The sequence below is a fragment of the Triticum aestivum genome, chromosome 5A (assembly GCF_018294505.1).
Source record: "Triticum aestivum cultivar Chinese Spring chromosome 5A, IWGSC CS RefSeq v2.1, whole genome shotgun sequence".
Taxonomy (NCBI): domain Eukaryota; kingdom Viridiplantae; phylum Streptophyta; class Magnoliopsida; order Poales; family Poaceae; genus Triticum; species Triticum aestivum.
This window is the reverse complement of record NC_057806.1, coordinates 94,742,028-94,759,621: the sequence shown is the minus strand read 5'-3', so window position 1 is coordinate 94,759,621 and position 17,594 is coordinate 94,742,028.

The following is a 17,594-nucleotide window of genomic DNA, read 5'->3' as shown; positions in this document are numbered from 1 at the left end:
CCTATTTTATGAACATGATGAACAAAGTGTTTATGGAGTTTTTGGATAAGTTTGTCGTTGTGTTCATTGATGATATCCTGGTTTACTCGAAGAATGAAGAGGAACATAAGGAGCATTTGCATTTGGTACTTGGAAAGCTCAGAGAACATCAATTATATGCCAAGTTCAGCAAATGTGAGTTTTGGTTGAAGGAAGTAGGATTCCTCGGACATGTTAGTATAGCAGTAGACCCCGCTAAAGTTGAAACCATGACCAAGTGGGAAGCCCCAACATTAGTTGGAGAGATCCGGAGTTTTCTTGGACTCGCAGGATACTACCGGAGATTTATTGAGAATTTCTCAAAGATTGCGAAGCCTGTGATGGAGTTGTTGAAGAAAGATACCAAGTTCATATGGACGGAGGAATGTGAGGCTAGTTTCCAGGAGTTGAACAAACGTTTGGTTACCTCACCAGTGTTGATTTTGCCAGAGCAGACCAAGGATTATGAGGTGTATTGCGACGCTTCACGTCGAGGACTTGGAGCAGTGCTTATGCAGGAAGGGAGAGTTGTTTCATATGCCTCAAGACAACTGAAGCCTCATGAGTTGAATTATGCTACGCATGATTTGGAGTTAGCAGCCGTAGTGCATGCATTGAAGACATGGAGACATTTTCTCATTGGAAATCATTGTGAGGTGTACACGGATCATAAGAGTTTGAAGTACATTTTCACACAGAAGGAGTTAAATCTCAGACAAAGGAGATGGTTGGGGCTTATCAAGGATTATGATATGAAATTGCATTATCACCCCGAAAAGGCTAATGTAGTAGCTGACGCATTAAGCCGTAAGAACCATGTCAATACGTTAATGACGGGAGGAATACCAAGGGAGTTAGCCGAAAATCTTCGTGAACTATGTTTGGAAATAGTTCCGAGAGGTTATGTAGCAGCACTGGAGATTCAGTCAACCTTGATGGATAAAATCAGGGAAGCTCAGAAAGCTGACAAAGAGATTGCTGCTATAAAGGAGAATCTGAGCAAAGGAAAAGCTAAAGGATTTCGTGAGGATGAGCATGCCACCCTATGGTTTGAAGACCGCGTTTATGTGCCCAATGACCCGGAGATCAAGAAGTTGATTTTGCAAGAGGCACACGACTCACCATATTCAATTCACCTAGGAAATACCAAGATGTATCTGGATTTGAAGGATATTTTCTGGTGGACCGGAATGAAGAAGGATATAGCGGAGTATGCAGCAGTTTGTGATGTATGTCAGAGAGTAAAGGCAGAGCATCAGAAGCCAGTAGGATTGTTACAACCATTGCCGATACCCGAATGGAAGTGGGATAAGCTAGGCATGGATTTTATCACGGGATTGCCCAGTACTCGTTCAGGCTATGACTCAATTTGGGTTGTAGTTGATCGATTGACGAAAGTAGCTCATTTCATCCCAGTAAAGACCACTTACACCAGTGCTAAGTTGGCAAAGATATACATGACCAGGATCGTATGTCTGCATGGAGTTCCAAGGAGTATCGTATCGGATAGAGGAACCCAGTTTACCTCAAAGTTCTGGAAGCAATTGCACGAAACTTTGGGAACCAGGCTAGAATTCAGTACAACTTTTCATCCACAGACAGATGGACAGACCGAGAGAGTAAATCAGATTTTGGAGGATATGCTGAGAGCTTGTGCGCTAGATTATGGATCTAGTTGGGACGATAGTTTGCCATATGCTGAGTTCTCTTACAACAACAGTTACCAAACCAATTTAAAGATGGCCCCTTTTGAAGCCTTGTACGGAAGGAGGTGCAGGACACCGTTTTCATGGGACGAAGTTGGAGACCGCCAGTTGTTTGGTCCTGACTTGATTAAAGAGTCTGAACAGAAGGTGAAGTTGATTCGCGATAGGCTCAAGGTAGCCCAGTCCAGACAGAAAAGTTATGAAGATTCTAAACGCAAGGAGACAGTTTACGAAGTCGGAGACAGAGCTTATCTTCGAGTATCTCCACTTCAAGGAACAAAGAGTTTTGGAGTTAAAGGGAAGTTAGCGCCACGATTTGTAGGACCATATCGAGTTTTGGAGCGTATGGGAGAAGTGGCCTACAAGTTGGAATTGCCCGAAGGATTGTCAGGAGTTCATGATGTGTTCCACGTTTCTCAGTTAAAGAAATGTCACATGGAGATGGATGGCATACCGTAGAGAGACACAGTGCCTTTGGAAACTATTCAGTTGGATAACGATTTGACCTACGAGGAGAAACCAGTCAAGATTCTCGAGTTTGCCAGCCGAGTTACTCGCAGCAAGGTTATCAAGTTCTGCAAGGTTCAGTGGAGCCACCACACGGAGGATGAAGCCACCTGGGAACGAGAGGAAGATTTGCTCAAAGACCACCCTCACCTATATTCTAGCCAACCCGAATCCCGAGGGCGAGATTCATCTTAAGGGGGGTAGGTTTGTAACATCCCAAATTTTCAATTTGGAATGTTATACATTAGATCATCATGCATATCATATTTTATTTTTGCATTTTGGTTGATCCTAGAAATTCTACGCAACTCAATGACCCATGGAGAGAGTTGGGGATTTCGTTATTTTCATTTTTGAGTTCTCTCAAATTTTGAGAAATAGGATCATTTGATTTTATTTATTTTCTCATCAATTATTTCTATTACAAAAATATGAGAGAGGGAATAAAATGACTTTCCCAAAATAAAAAAATATTGAGGATTTAATAATAAAATCAAATAAGATTTTATTTCGGAGTTTTTCGGTGCTTTATTTGAATTTAGGAAAAATGTGCGTTTTTCAAAATTGCATTTAGGGCCCAAATAAATGTTCACCTTATGCGGCTTGATTTTAGAAGCCCGTGAAAATTTATTTCGGAATTTTTAGAGTCTATTTAGTATTTCTTTTTATTTTTCTTCCGAGCGGAATAAAAAAAAGAACCAACTTCTGGCCGTACACGAGCGGGACACCGCCCGGGGGCAGCCTTTAAATAGGGCCGCCCCAAGCCGCCCCAGCCCATCAGCCCCGCCTCGATCCACGCGCGCCGCCGGAGCCGCCGCCGTCGCCAACGATCCCGCCGCCCGAGGTTCGTCGCGCTTCGTTTTCTGTGCCAAAAAAAATTCGGCGTTCGTCATTTTTCTTTTTCTCGGATTAAATCATCGATTTTTCTGATCGCGATTCCTGATCCGATTTTCGTTTTAGTTTAACTTTTCGCTCGTTTATCGGAATCAGGCGATTCAAGTGCCTAGGGATTCGTCTCGAAACCCTCTATCCGTTTAACCAACTTAAACAAGTTTTTCCACTGTAAAATTTGCCCTAGATCCAGATTACTTGAACGAAGTGTTTTCTTTCGCCGTTTGACTTTCGTTGCTTCGTTCAATTTGATTCTTTTTGCCAACCGGAGTTCTTAAGCTGAACCTTCTGGTTAGATCTCTTATTTGAGTTTTACTTGTGCATTATATGAGTACTTATTGTATGCTTGTTTGTTTGTCTGTGATAGAATACCCGGAGTGCGCCGCCTGTTACTTCGAATCGTTAGGTTTCGCGGATCATCAGCAAGGCAAGTAACACTTTGATCATACCTTTTCTACTACCCAGTTTTATTGCATTAGATCAATCCTCACACATTGCATGATTAGGATCTAATTAAATTGTGGGATGGGAAGTAGATGAGGTAGTACCTATTACCTGTTTATTATCAAACCTTTGGGAGTTACTTCTACGTTTTCTTATTATGCCATGCTATGCCAGTAGACGTGGATTGGGTGAGTGAAATCCATGACAGATGTGAGATTGTTAATTAATGGTTTATCTAAGGTGGCAACTTAAACACACATCTGGGTGGATTGAGGCACCTGGGTATTCCAGGACTTGCCTGTTTTCTTTTGGACCGCCACCCAGGCTCAAAGGGATCATGAGACTATTCATACTAGAAACTTCCGTGTGCAGCCGCAAGCTATTATGGGCTCTAGCATAGTTGACTAAGTCGTGCGAACTCTTACAGTGGTAGACTAGCAGATGTAGGGGATGTAGGTGGTATGGTCTAGCCGATCGTAAGGTGCTAGCGCTTCTGAAAGACTGTGTCTCGGTCATCCGTCTTCTCAAACACCATGTAGTGCGAGAAACCAAACGGAGGCGATCGAGTCTTGTGGGGAAAAGTGCGCAAACCTCTGCAGAGTGTAATAAACTAATCATGGTTAGCCGTGTCCCCTGTTATGGACATCTTGAGTATCTAGTACTTGGATTTTCATGTGAATCTCAACATGTTACTCTAAATTAATTTTGTTGGGTTATGTTTAATGATGATGCTTAATTGGGATTGAGAATGCTGTCAACCATTCTCAATGTTTAACAACCACCATGATAGTTAAATAAATTTATTCCTTTGAAGTAGGGAAAAATTGGCTTTATGCAAAACTATAACCATAGAGCTTTCCACCAGCCAAATATGCATATAGTATAGCTGTTTCATTCCATTACTTTCTATGTGTTACATTGCCAGCATATTCCATGTGCTGACCCGTTTCGGGCTGCAACGTTAATGTTGCAGACTTTTCAGACGATGATTAAGGAGTTTTTAGGTCGTGGTCCTATACTCAGTGATGCCGTTGGAGTTGATGGACTCATTTATCTTCCAAGCCTTCCGCTGTTATCGTTATTAGATGGCCTTAAGCCATATTTATTGTAATAAGTTCTCTTTTGAGACACTCAATGTAATAAGTGTGTGATTGCTACTCTGCTATAAATTCTCTGAGTACTGTGTGGTGTCAGCATTACTGATCCAGGGATGACACCGGAGCACAGAGATCAGACTGTTTGAGGTCTGGTCGCTACATGGGGCTCCGGGGTGGGGATGATTTGCCCCTTTCCTGGGAGCCGATGGGCGATTTCCTGGGCTAAGTACCCAGCCTCTTGGAGCTTGGTGATGTCCTTCTCCTTGATGGAGGAAACCATCCACTTGCCCTGCGCTCCAGATCCAGACATGGCTGGAGTGCTTTTCTGAGGTGGAAAGGATGGAAGCTTGGGTGCTGGAGCTCGAGAATGGATGGGCAGAGAGGAAGAGGGCTTGGGTGAAAAGGTGAAATCCTTATCCCTTTAAAAAGGCTGCGAATATCAAATGCCTCCCCACTCGCCTTAAAACTCGCCTATTCCGAAGGGCTGTGCAAACGACGCGGTTGGATTACTGATACGTCTCCAAGGTATCTATAATTTTTGATTGCTCCATGTTATATTATCTACTGTTTTGGACTATATTGGGCTTTATTTTCCACTTTTATATTATTTTTGGTACTAAACCTATTAACCGGAGGCCCAGCCCAGAATTGATGTTTTTCCTATTACAGTGTTTCGAAGAAACGGAATATCAAACACAGTCCAAACGGAATAAAATCTTCGGTAATATGATTTTCTCACCGAACATGATCCAGGAGACTTGGACCCTGCTCCAAGGAACAAAGGAGGCGGTCACGAGGGTGGGGGCGCCCCCCTAGGGCACGCCCCTGCCTTGTGGGCCCCTCGTTGCTCCTCCGGCGTACTTCTTCCTCCTATATATACACACGTACCCCCAAACGGTCAGAACAGGAGACAAAAACCTAATTCCACCGCCGCAACTTTCTGTATCCATGAGATCCCACCTTGGGGCCTATTCTGGAGCTCCGCCGGAAGAGGGCCGTCATCACGGAGGGCTTCTACATTATCATAGCCTCTCCGATGAAGTGTGAGTAGTTTACCTCAGACCTTCGGGTCCATAGTTAGTAGCTAGATGGCTTCTTTTCTCTCTTTGAATCTCAATACAAAGTTCTCCCCCTCTCTTGTGGAGATCTATTCGATGTAATCTTCTTTTTGCGGTGTGTTTCTTGAGACTGATGAATTGTGGGTTTATGATCAAGTCTATCTATGAATAATATTTGAATCTTCTCTGAATTATTTTATGTATGATTGGTTATCTTTGCAAGTCTCTTCGAATTATCCGTTTGGTTTGGCCAACTAGATTGGTAGTTCTTGCCATGGGAGAAGTGCTTAGCTTTGGGTTCGATCTTGCGGTGTCCTTACCAAGTGACAGAAGGGGCAGCAAGGCATGTATTGTATTGTTGCCATCGAGGATAACAAGATGGGGTTTATTTCATATTGCATGAATTTATCTCTCTACATCATGTCATCTTGCTTAAGGCGTTACTCTGTTTTTAACTTAATACTCTAGATGCATGCTGGATAGCGGTCGATGAGTGAAGTAATAGTAGTAGATGCAGAATTGTTTCGATCTACTTGTCATGGACGTGATGCCTATATACATGATCATGCCTAGATATTCTCATAACTATTCTCAATTCTGTCAATTTCTCAACAGTAATTTGTTCACCCACCGTAGAATACTTATGCTCTTGAGAGAAGCCACTAGTGAAACCTATGGCCCCCGGGTCTATTCTCATCATATCAATCTCCATCACTTTAATCTTGCTTTGCTTTTTACTTTGCTTTTACTTTTTTACTTTGCATCTTTATACCAAAAATACCAAAAATATTATATCTATCAGATCTCACTCTCGTAACTAACCGTGAAAGGATTGACAACCCCTAATCGCGTTAGTTGCGAGTAGCTATCGTTTTGTGCAGGTACGAGGGACTTGAGCATGGCCTCCTACTGGATTGATACCTTGGTTCTCAAAAACTGAGGGAAATACTTACGCTACTCTGCTGCATCATCCCTTCCTCTTCGGGGAAAACCAACGCAAGCTCAAGACGTAGCAAGAAGGATTTCTGGCGCCGTTGCCGGGGAGTCTACGCAAAAAGTCAACATACCAAGTACCCATCACAATCCCTATCTCTTGCATTACATTATTTTCCATTTGCCTCTCGTTTTCCACTCCCCCCAATTCACCCTTGACGTTTTATTCGTCCTCTCTCTCTCTCTATCCTTCCTCTCTGTTTGCCTCTTTTTGCCCGTTTGCTTTTTGTTTGCTCGTGTGTTAGATTGCTTGTTTGTCGTGATGGCTCAAGATACTACTAAATTGTGTGACTTCATCAATACCAACAATAATGATTTCCTTAGCACTCCAATTGCTCCTCTTACCGATGCTGAATCTTGTGAAATTAATACTGCTTTGTTGAATCTTGTTATGAAAGATCAATTCGCCGGCCTTCCTAGTGAAGATGCTGCTACTCATCTGAATAGCTTCGTTGATTTATGTGATATGCAAGAGAAAAAAGATGTCAATAATGATGTCATTAAATTGAAGCTATTTCCTTTTTCGCTTAGAGATCGTGCTAAAGCTTGGTTTTCGTCTTTGCCTAAGAATAGTATTGATTCATGGACCAAGTGCAAAGATGCTTTTATCTCTAAGTATTTTCCTCCCACTAAGATCATCTCTCTTAGAAACGATATTATGAATTTTAAGCAACTTGATCATGAACATGTTGCACAAGCTTGGGAGATAATGAAATAAATGATACGTAATTGCCCCACTCATGGTTTGAATTTGTGGATGATTATACAAATTTTTTATGCCGGATTGAATTTTGCTTCTAGAAATCTTTTAGATTCGGCCGTGGTAGGCACTTTTATGGAAATCACTTTATGAGATGCTACTAAACTCCTAGATAATATTATGGTTAATTATTCTCAATGGCATACTGAAAGAACTTCTAACAAAAAAGTGCATGTGATAGAAGAAATCAATGTGTTGAGTGGAAAGATGGATGAACTTATGAAATTATTTTCTACTAAGAGTGTTTCTTCTGATCCTAATGATATGCCTTTGTCTACATTGATTGAGAATAACAATGAATCTATGGATGTGAATTTTGTTGGTAGGAATAATTTTGGTAACAACGCTTATAGAGGGAATTTTAATCCTAGGCCATATCCTAGTAATCCTTCTAATAATTATGGGAATTCCTACAACAACTCTTATGGAAATTATAATAAGATGCCCTCTGAATTTGAGAATAGTGTTAAAGAATTTATGAATTCGCAAAAGAATTTTAATGCTTTGCTTGAGGAGAAATTGCTTAAAGTTGATGATTTGGCTAGAAATGTTGATAGAATTTCTCTTGAGGTTGATTCTTTAAAGCTTAGATCTATTCCTCCTAAGCATGATATCAATGAGTCTATCAAAGCCATGAGAATTTCCATTGATGAGTGCAAGGAAAGAACCGCTAGGATGCGTGCTTCCAAAGATGCCTTTATTAAAGTGTGTTCCTCCAATTCCTATGAAAATCAAGATGAAGATCTAAAAGTTATTGATGTGTCCCGTATTAAATCTTTCTTTTGCAATATTAATCTTGATGAAACTTAATATGATCTTCCTTTACCTAGAAGGCGTTCTAAAAATTCGGAGTATTTAGATCTTAATGATGAAATTGATGAAAGTGGGATTGAAAGAAATAAAAATCTACATGTTGCTAAACCCACTATATTGGATTTCAATGAATTTAATTATGAAAGTTGCTCTTTAATTGATTGTATTTCCTTGTTGCAATCCATGCTAAATTCCCCACATGCTTATAGTCAAAATAAAGCGTTCACCGAACATATTGTTGATGCCTTGATGCAATCTTATGAAGAAAAACTTGAGTTGAAAGTTTCTATCCCTAGAAAACTCTATGATGAGTGGGAACCAACTATTAAAATTAAAACTAAAATTAAATATCATGAGTTTTATGCTTTGTGTGATTTGGGTGCTAGTGTCTCTACTATTCCCAAGACTTTGTGTGATTTGCTAGATTTCCGTAATTTTGATGATTGCTCTCTAAACTTGCATCTTGCGGATTCCACTATTAAGAAACCTATGGGAAGGATTAATGATGTTCTTATTGTTGCAAATAGGAATTATGTGCACATAGATTTCATTGTTATTGACATAGATTGCAATCCTTCTTGCCCTATTATTCTTGGTAGACCTTTCCTTAGAACGGTTGATGCAATTATTGATATGAAGGAACGGAATATTAGATTTCAATTTCCATTAAAAAGGGCATGGAACACTTTCCAATAAATAAAATAAAATTACCATATGAAACTATCATGAGAGCCACTTATGGATTGCCTACCAAAGATGGCAATACCTAGATCTATCCTCGCTTTTATGCCTAGCTAGGGGCGTTAAACGATAGCGCTTGTTGGGAGGAAACCCAATTTTATTTTTATTCCTTGATTTTTGCTCATGCTTAGTAATAAATAAATTATTTAGCCTATGTCTATATTATGTTTTTTGTTTAATTAGTGTTTGTGCCAAGTAGAACCGTTGGGAAGACTTGGGGAAAGTCTTGTTGAACTTGCTGTAAAAAACAGAAACTTTAGCCCTCACGAGAACTGCTGTCATTTTTATTTGAAGAGTGATATTTAGTTAATTATTTTTTCAGATGATTAATAGAGAAATTCCTCACGTCCAGCAATTTATTTTAGAATTTTTGGGGTTCCAGATCTTGCGCTAGCTACAGATTAGTACAGACTAATCTGTTTTTGACAGATTCTGTTTTTCGTGTGTTGTTTGCTTATTTTGATGAATCTATGGCTAGTAAAATAGTTTATAATCCATAGAGAAGTTGGAATACAGTAGGTTTAACACCAATATAAATAAATAATGAGTTTATTACAGTACCTTGAAGTGGTATTTTTTTCTTTCGCTAACGGAGCTCACGAGTTTTCTATTTTGAGTTTTGTGTTGTGAAGTTTTCAAGTTTTGGGTGAATTCTTTTGATGGATCATGGAACAAGGAGTGGAAAGAGCCTAAGCTTGGGGATGCCCACGGAATCCCCAAGATAATCCAAGTACACCAAAAAGTCAAAGCTTGGGGATGCCCCGGAAGGCATCCCCTCTTTCGTCCACTTCCATCGGTGATTTACTTGGAGCTATATTTTTATTCACCAACATGATATGTGTTTTGCTTGGAGCGTCTTGTATTATTTTTGTCTTAGTATACCACAATCATCCTTGCTGTACACACCTTTTGAGAGAGCCATACATGAATTAAAATTTGATAGAATACTCTTTGTGCTTCACTTATATCTTTTGAGCTAGATAATTTTGCTCTATGTGCTTCACTTATATCTTTTGAGCTAGCTAATTTTGCTCTTTGTGCTTCACTTATATCTTTTGAGCTAAGTAGTTTTTCTCTATGTGCTTCACTTTTATCTTTTGCGCTAGATAATTTTTCTCTATGTGCTTCACTTATATCTTTTGAGCGTTATAATTTTGCTCTATGTGCTTCACTTAGATCTTTTAGAGCATGGTGGTAGATTTGTTTTAAAGAAACTATTGATCTCTCATGCTTCACTTAAATTATTTTGAGAGACTCTTAATAGCATGGTAATTTTCTTAATAATAATATGCTTGGTATTCAAGATTTGTGGAACTTTCTTTTGAGTGTGTTGAATACTAACAAAAGATTGAAGCATGATAATTGTTTTGAGATATGGAGGTGATAATATTAAAGTCGTGCTAGTTGAGTAGTTGTGAATTTAAAGAATACTTGTATTAAAGTTTGTGATTCCTGTAGCATGCACATATGGTGAACCGTTATGTGACGAAGTCGGAGCATGATTTATTTATTGATTGTCTTCCTTATGAGTGGCGGTCGGGGACGAGCGATGGTCTTATCCTACCAATCTATCCCCCTAGGAGCATGCGCGTAATACTTTGCTTTGATAACTTCTAGATTTTTGCAATAAGTATATGAGTTCTTTATGACTAATGTTGAGTCCATGGATTATACGCACTCTCACCCTTCCACCTTTGCTAGCCTCTCTAATACCGCGCACCTTTCGCCGGTATCATACACCTACCATATACCTTCCTCAAAACAACCACCATACCTACCTATTATGGCATTTCCATAGCCATTCCGAGATATATTGCCATTCAACTTTCCACCATCTAGTTCATCATGACACATTCATCATTGTCATATTGCTTAGCATGATCATGTAGTTGACAGTATTTGTGGCAAAGCCACCGTTCATAATTTCTTTATACTTGTCACTCTTGATTCATTGCATATCCCGGTACACCGCCGGAGGCATCCATATAGAGTCATACTTTGTTTTAGAATCGAGTTGTAATCATTGAGTTGTAAATAAATAAAAGTGTGATGATCATCATTTAATAGAGCATTATCCCAATAAAAAAAGGAGAAAGGCCAAAGAAAAAAAGAAGGCCCAAAAAAAGAAAATAAATAAAAAGGGGCAATGCTACTATCCTTTTTCCACACTTGTGCTTCAAAGTAGCACCATGATATAGCGAGTCTCATATATTGTGCTTCAAAGTAGCACCATGTTCTTCATATACTAGTGGGAATTTTAAATTGTAGAACTTGGCTTGTATATTCCAATGATGGGCTTCCTCAAAATTGCCCTAGGTCTTCATGAGAAAGCAAGTTGGATGCACACCCACTTAGTTTCTTTTTGAGCTTTCATACATTTATAGCTCTAGTGCATCTGTTGCATGGCAATCCCTACTCACTCACATTGATATCTATTGATGGGCATCTCCATAGCCCATTGATACGCCTAGTTGATGTGAGACTATCTTCCCCTCCTGTTTTCCTTCTCCACAACCACCATTCTATTCCACCTATAGTGCTATATCCATGGCTCACGCTCATGTATTGCGTGAAGATTGAAAAAGTTAGAGTATGAAACAATTGCTTGGCTTGTCATCGGGGTTGTGCATAATTTAAATACTTTGTGTGGTGAAGATGGAGCATAGCCATACAATATGATTTTGTAGGGATAAATTTCTTTGGCCATGTTATTTTGAGAAGACATAATTGCTTTGTTAGTATGCTTGAAGTATTATTATTTTTATGTCAATATAAAATTTTGTCTTGAATCTTTCTAATCTGAATATTCATACCACAATTAAGAATATTTGCATTGAAATTATGCCAAGTACCACTCCGCATCAAAAATTCTCTTTTTATCATTTACCTACTCGAGGACGAGCGGGAATTAAGCTTGGGGATGCCTGATACGTCTCCAACGTATCTATAATTTTTGATTGCTCCATGCTATATTATCTACTGTTTTGGACTATATTGGGATTTATTTTCCACTTCTATATTATTTTTGGGACTAACCTATTAACCGGAGGCCCAACCCAGAATTGCTGTTTTTTGCCTATTACTGTGTTTCGAAGAAACGAAATATCAAACGGAGTCCAAACGGAATAAAATCTTCGGGAATGTGATTTTCTCATCGAACGTGATCCAGGAGACTTGGACCCTGCTCCAAGGAACAAAAGAGGCGGTCACGAGGGTGCCCCCCCTAGCGCGCGCCCCCTGCCTCGTGGGTCCCTCGTTGCTCCTCCGGCGTACTTCTTCCTCCTATAAATACTGACGTACCGCAAATGATCAGAACAGGAGCCGAAAACCTAATTCCACCGCTGCAACTTTCTGTATCCATGAGATCCCATCTTGGGGCCTGTTCCGGAGTTCCACCGGAAGAGGGCCGTCATCACGGAGGGCTTCTACATCATCATAGCATCTCCGATGAAGTGTGAGTAGTTTACCTCAGACCTACGGGTCCATAGTTAGTAGCTAGATGGCTTCTTCTCTCTCTTTGAATCTCAATACAAAGTTCTCCCCCTCTCTTGTGAAGATCTATTCGATGTAATCTTCTTTTTGCGGTGTGTTTGTTGAGAATGATGAATTGTGGGTTTATGATCAAGTCTATCTATGAATAATATTTGAATCTTCTCTGAATTCTTTTATGTATGATTGGTTATCTTCGCAAGTCTCTTCGAATTATCCGTTTGGTTTGGCCAACTAGATTGGTAGTTCTTGCCATGGGAGAAGTGCTTAGCTTTGGGTTCGATCTTGCGATGTCCTTACCCAGTGACAGAAGGGGAAGCAAGGCACGTATTGTATCGTTGCCATCGAGGATAACAAGATGGGGTTTATTTCATGTTGCATGAATTTATCTCTCTACATCATGTCATCTTGCTTAAGGTGTTACTCTGTTTTTAACTTAATACTCTAGATGCATGCTGGATAGCGGTCGATGAGTGGAGTAATAGTAGTACATGCAGAATCGTTTCGATCTACTTGTCACGGACGTGATGCCTATATACATGATCATGCCTAGATATTCTCATAACTATGCTCAATTCTGTCAATTGCTCAACAGTAATTTGTTCACTCATCGTAGAATACTTATGCTCTTGAGAGAAGCCACTAGTGAAACCTATGGCCCCCGGGTCTATTCTCATCATATCAATCTCCATCACTTTAATCTTGCTTTGCTTTTTTACTTTGCTTTTACTTTTTTACTTTGCATCTTTATACCAAAAATACCAAAAATATTATATCTATCAGATCTCACTCTCGTAAGTGACCATGAAGGCATTGACAACCCCTAATCGCGTTGGTTGCGAGTAGCTATCGTTTTGTGAAGATACGAGGGACTTGAGCGTGGCCTCCTACTGGATTGATACCTTGGTTCTCAAAAACTGAGGGAAATACTTACGCTACTCTGTTGCATCATCCCTTCCTCTTCGGGGAAAACCAACGCAAGCTCAAGACGTAGCAATTACCCACGCCCGTATTGATGAGAATCCCACAATAAGGGGACACGATATCTGCTTTGACAAGACGTGCCAATAAAACCGCATCTTGAAACATGGAGCGGGAGGCTAAAAACAGTTCGAAATAATGACCGGGCAGTGACGTGATGTCATGCTACAAAAGCTGTTGGTGGATTGGATTCATAAAATATTATACTCTCTGCGTGTGTGTGTGATACTCGTTTTGTAGAGCCGGACATGTTTTCTATGTTCGAAGGCTGTTATGGAGTATTCGGAGGAGGAACCCGTCTTGCAATGCCGAAGACAATCTGCGCGCCAGACACATCGTCATTCAAGCCTGGTTCAGGGGCTACTGAGGGAGTCCTAGATTAGGGGGTCCTCGGGCATCTGGACTATGTAACATGGGCCGAACTAATGGGCTATGAAGATACAAGACAGAAGATTTCTTCCCGTGTCTGGATGTGACTCTCTTTTGCGTGGATGGCAAGCTTGGCATTCGGATATGTAGATTCCTTCCTTTATAAACTGACTTTGTACAACCCTAGGCCCCTCCGGTGTCTATATAAATCGGAGGGTTTAGTCCGTAGGGGCAATCACAATCATACAGGCTAGACATCTAGGGCTTAGCCATTGCGATCTCGTGGTAGATCAATGCTTGTAATCCTCATACTCAGCAATATCAATCAAGCAGGACGTAGGGTATTACCTCCATCAAGAGGGCCCGAACCTGGGTAAAACATCATATCCCCTGTCTCCTATTACCATCGAACCTAGGCGCACAGTTCGGGACCCCCTACCCGAGATCCGCCGGTTTTGACACCGACACCCCCTCATATATATATAGGTACGAGGGAGAGGGAACAACCAAGGGGGCGCCCAACGTATGACGAATCCTACTTGGGCTCCCTCCGCAATTCGCCCCCCTTTCCTTTTTCACCGGAGGGGGAAGGAAAGAGGAGGGAGGAGGGAAGGAAGGGGGAGGCCGAATCCCTCCCCTTCCTTCTCTCTTTCCTCCTTTCCTTTCCCCTCTGGTGCGGCCCATATGGGGGTGCAGCAGCCCCTGCTGGCTGTTGTGTTTTCCATCTTGGCCCATTAGGCCCATATCTTTGTCGGGGGTGCCCAGAACCCCTTTCCGGTCACCCGATATGTACCCGGTACCTCCGGAACACTTCCGGTGTCCAAATACTGTCGTCCTATATATTAATCTTTACCTCTCGACCATTTCGAGACTCCTCATCATGTTTGTGATCTCATGCAGGACTCCAAACAACATTCGGTTACCAAAACACATAACTCATATAATATAAAATCGTCATCGAACGTTAAGCGTCCGGACCCTACGAGTTCGAGAACTATGTAGACATGACCGAGACACCTCTCCGGTCAATAACCAATAGCGGAACCTGGATGCTCATATTGGCTCCTACATATTCTACGAAGATCTTTATCGGTTGAACCGTAATGACAACATACGTTATTCCCTTTTTCATCGGTATGTTACTTGCCCAAGATTCGATCGTCGGTGTCTTCATACCTAGTTGAATCTCGTTACCGACAAGTCTCTTTACTCGTTCCGTAATACATCATCTCGCAACTAACTCATTAGTCACATTGCTTGCAAGGCTTCTTATGATATGCATTACCGAGAGGGCCCAAAGATACCTCTCCGATACTCGGAGTGACAAATCCTAATCTCGATCTATGCCAATCCAACAAACACCTTTGGAGATACCTGTAGAGCATCTTTATAATCACCCAGTTATGTTGTGACGTTTGATAGCACGCAAGGTATTCCTCCGGTATCTGGGAGTTGCATAATCTCATAGTCAAAGGAATATGTATATGACATGAAGAAAGCAATAGCAATAAAACTGAATGATCAATATGCTAAGCTAACGGATGGGTCTTTTCCATCACATCATTCTCCTAATGATGTGATCACGTTCATCAAATGACAACACATGTCTATGGTTAGCAAACTTAACCATCTTTGATTAACGAGCTAGTCTAGTAGAGGCTTACTAGGGACACGGTGTTTTGTCTATGTATCCACACATGTATCAACTTTCCGGTTAATACAATTCTAGCATGAATAATAAACATTTATCATGATATAAGGAAATATGAAATAACAACTTTATTATTACCTCTATGGCATATTTCCTTCAGTGCCCCCCTCAGGGCACCCCTATGGTACTTTTTTGGCCCATAGTGTGTCTTCTGGCCCATAAAAATTCTCCAAAAAGTTTCGCTACGTTTGGACTCCGTTTGGTATTGATTTTGTGCGAAGTAAAAAATAAGCAAAAAATAGCAACTGACACTGGGCACTATGTCAACGGGTTAGTCCCAAAAAATGATATAAAGTTGCTATAAAATGATTGTAAAACATCCAAGAATGATAATATAACAACATTGAACAATCAAAAATTATAGATACGTTGGAGACGTATCAGCATCCCCAAGCTTAATTGCTTCTCGTCCTCGAGTAGGTAAATGATAAAAACAAAATTTTTGATGTGGAATGCTTCCTATCATGTTCATCACATATTCTTTTCTTTGTAGCATGTACATTTGGACTTCTATATGATTCAAAGCAATAGTCTAGTTTTCACATGAAGATTTGAATACTCAAGGATATCAACAAGCAACCATGTCTTTCAAAATATCAACACTAAAGCAAGTTATCCCTAACCCATTATGCTCAATCGTTGATCCATTCATGAAACACACTCGCATATTTGCTACACCCAATGCTCAAGTACGATTATAGTGCCCCTTAGTTGGTGCTTTATAAGAGAAGGTGGTGACTCAAGTAAAAATAAAAATTGCATAAAGTAAAAGAAAAGCCCTTCGTAGAGTGTGTCGGATCACGGGTTCCGGCAAAACCCTTAAGGTTCGAACACTGGGGTGCGCGTGAAGATCTCCCCCTACCGATCCATGTCCTGGCTTCGCTAAGATCTCAAGGGCTAAATCGACCAACTCGCAACACAAAGGACACAAGATTTATACTGGTTCGGGCCACCGTTGTGGTGTAATACCCTACTCCAACGTGGTGGTGGTGGATTGCCTCCTGGGCTGAGGATGAACAGTACAAGGGGAAGAACCGCCTCCCGAGGAGAGGTGTTCTTGTACTTGGTGGCTAATCCTATTGTGGTGGCTAATCCTAATTATAGAGGCCCTGGTCCTCTCCCCAAATATAGAGCGGGAAGGGAGCCAACAACAGCCAATTCGAAAGGGGACAGCTAGTACAGCTTATCCTGACAAAAGTGGTATTCGCCTGCCAAAGGCTCTGGTGGTCACACCGTCTTGGGCTCCATGGTGACCTCTGTCTTGTCGTCCTGCTAGTCTTGGCCTCTTTGCACCAATATGGAAACCTTTGCTTGACGCCTCAGTACTCTACGTCTGTGCTTGCCTCCTTAGCACCAAAGAGGAAACAAGGACACTATGCACGCTGGCGCCCGCCAGGTCTCGATCGTCATGGCTCACGTCATTGGAACCTCGCGAGGTTTGCCTGGCCTTGATCTCTCCGCCCCTCGCGAGCCATCCTAGTGAGGCCGCTCCTAAGGAGGTCTTGTGTCATCCGCCTCGCGAGGCTTGGCCCCTCGTGAGGGTCTTGAATGCTTGTTGGTGAAGATGGGCCATACAGGCCCGCTCGTAGAGCCACGCCGTGGGCCGCAGGCAGGAAAGTCTGGGGACCCCCGTTCCCAGAATGCCAATAGTAGCCCCCGGGCCCAAGGCGTGCTCGGGCTTGGCTTCGAGGCGAAGCGAAGGGTCAAGTGCAAAAGCCGCGGGTCCCAATAGCCTGCGGCCTTGGTCGACGTGTGGCAGTTGATTGGTCGTGGGCGTCTTCGCTTCCGCATGTCGCCTTGATACCTGCCTCGCTAGGCGGCTACCATGGTCTACACGGTTTCCCTCCCGTTGTTGCCGCGCACTCTTCAATTCTTCCGCTTCCTCGTAGCTCAGCCTCTCCCCCCGATCCGATTTGAGCTCAATCCTCCCATCGCCATGGCACTGGACCAATCGGAGAAAGGGAAGAGTCCCCTGTCCTCCGCCGAGCTGTGCCCGGCCACTGAGCATGTCGTTGG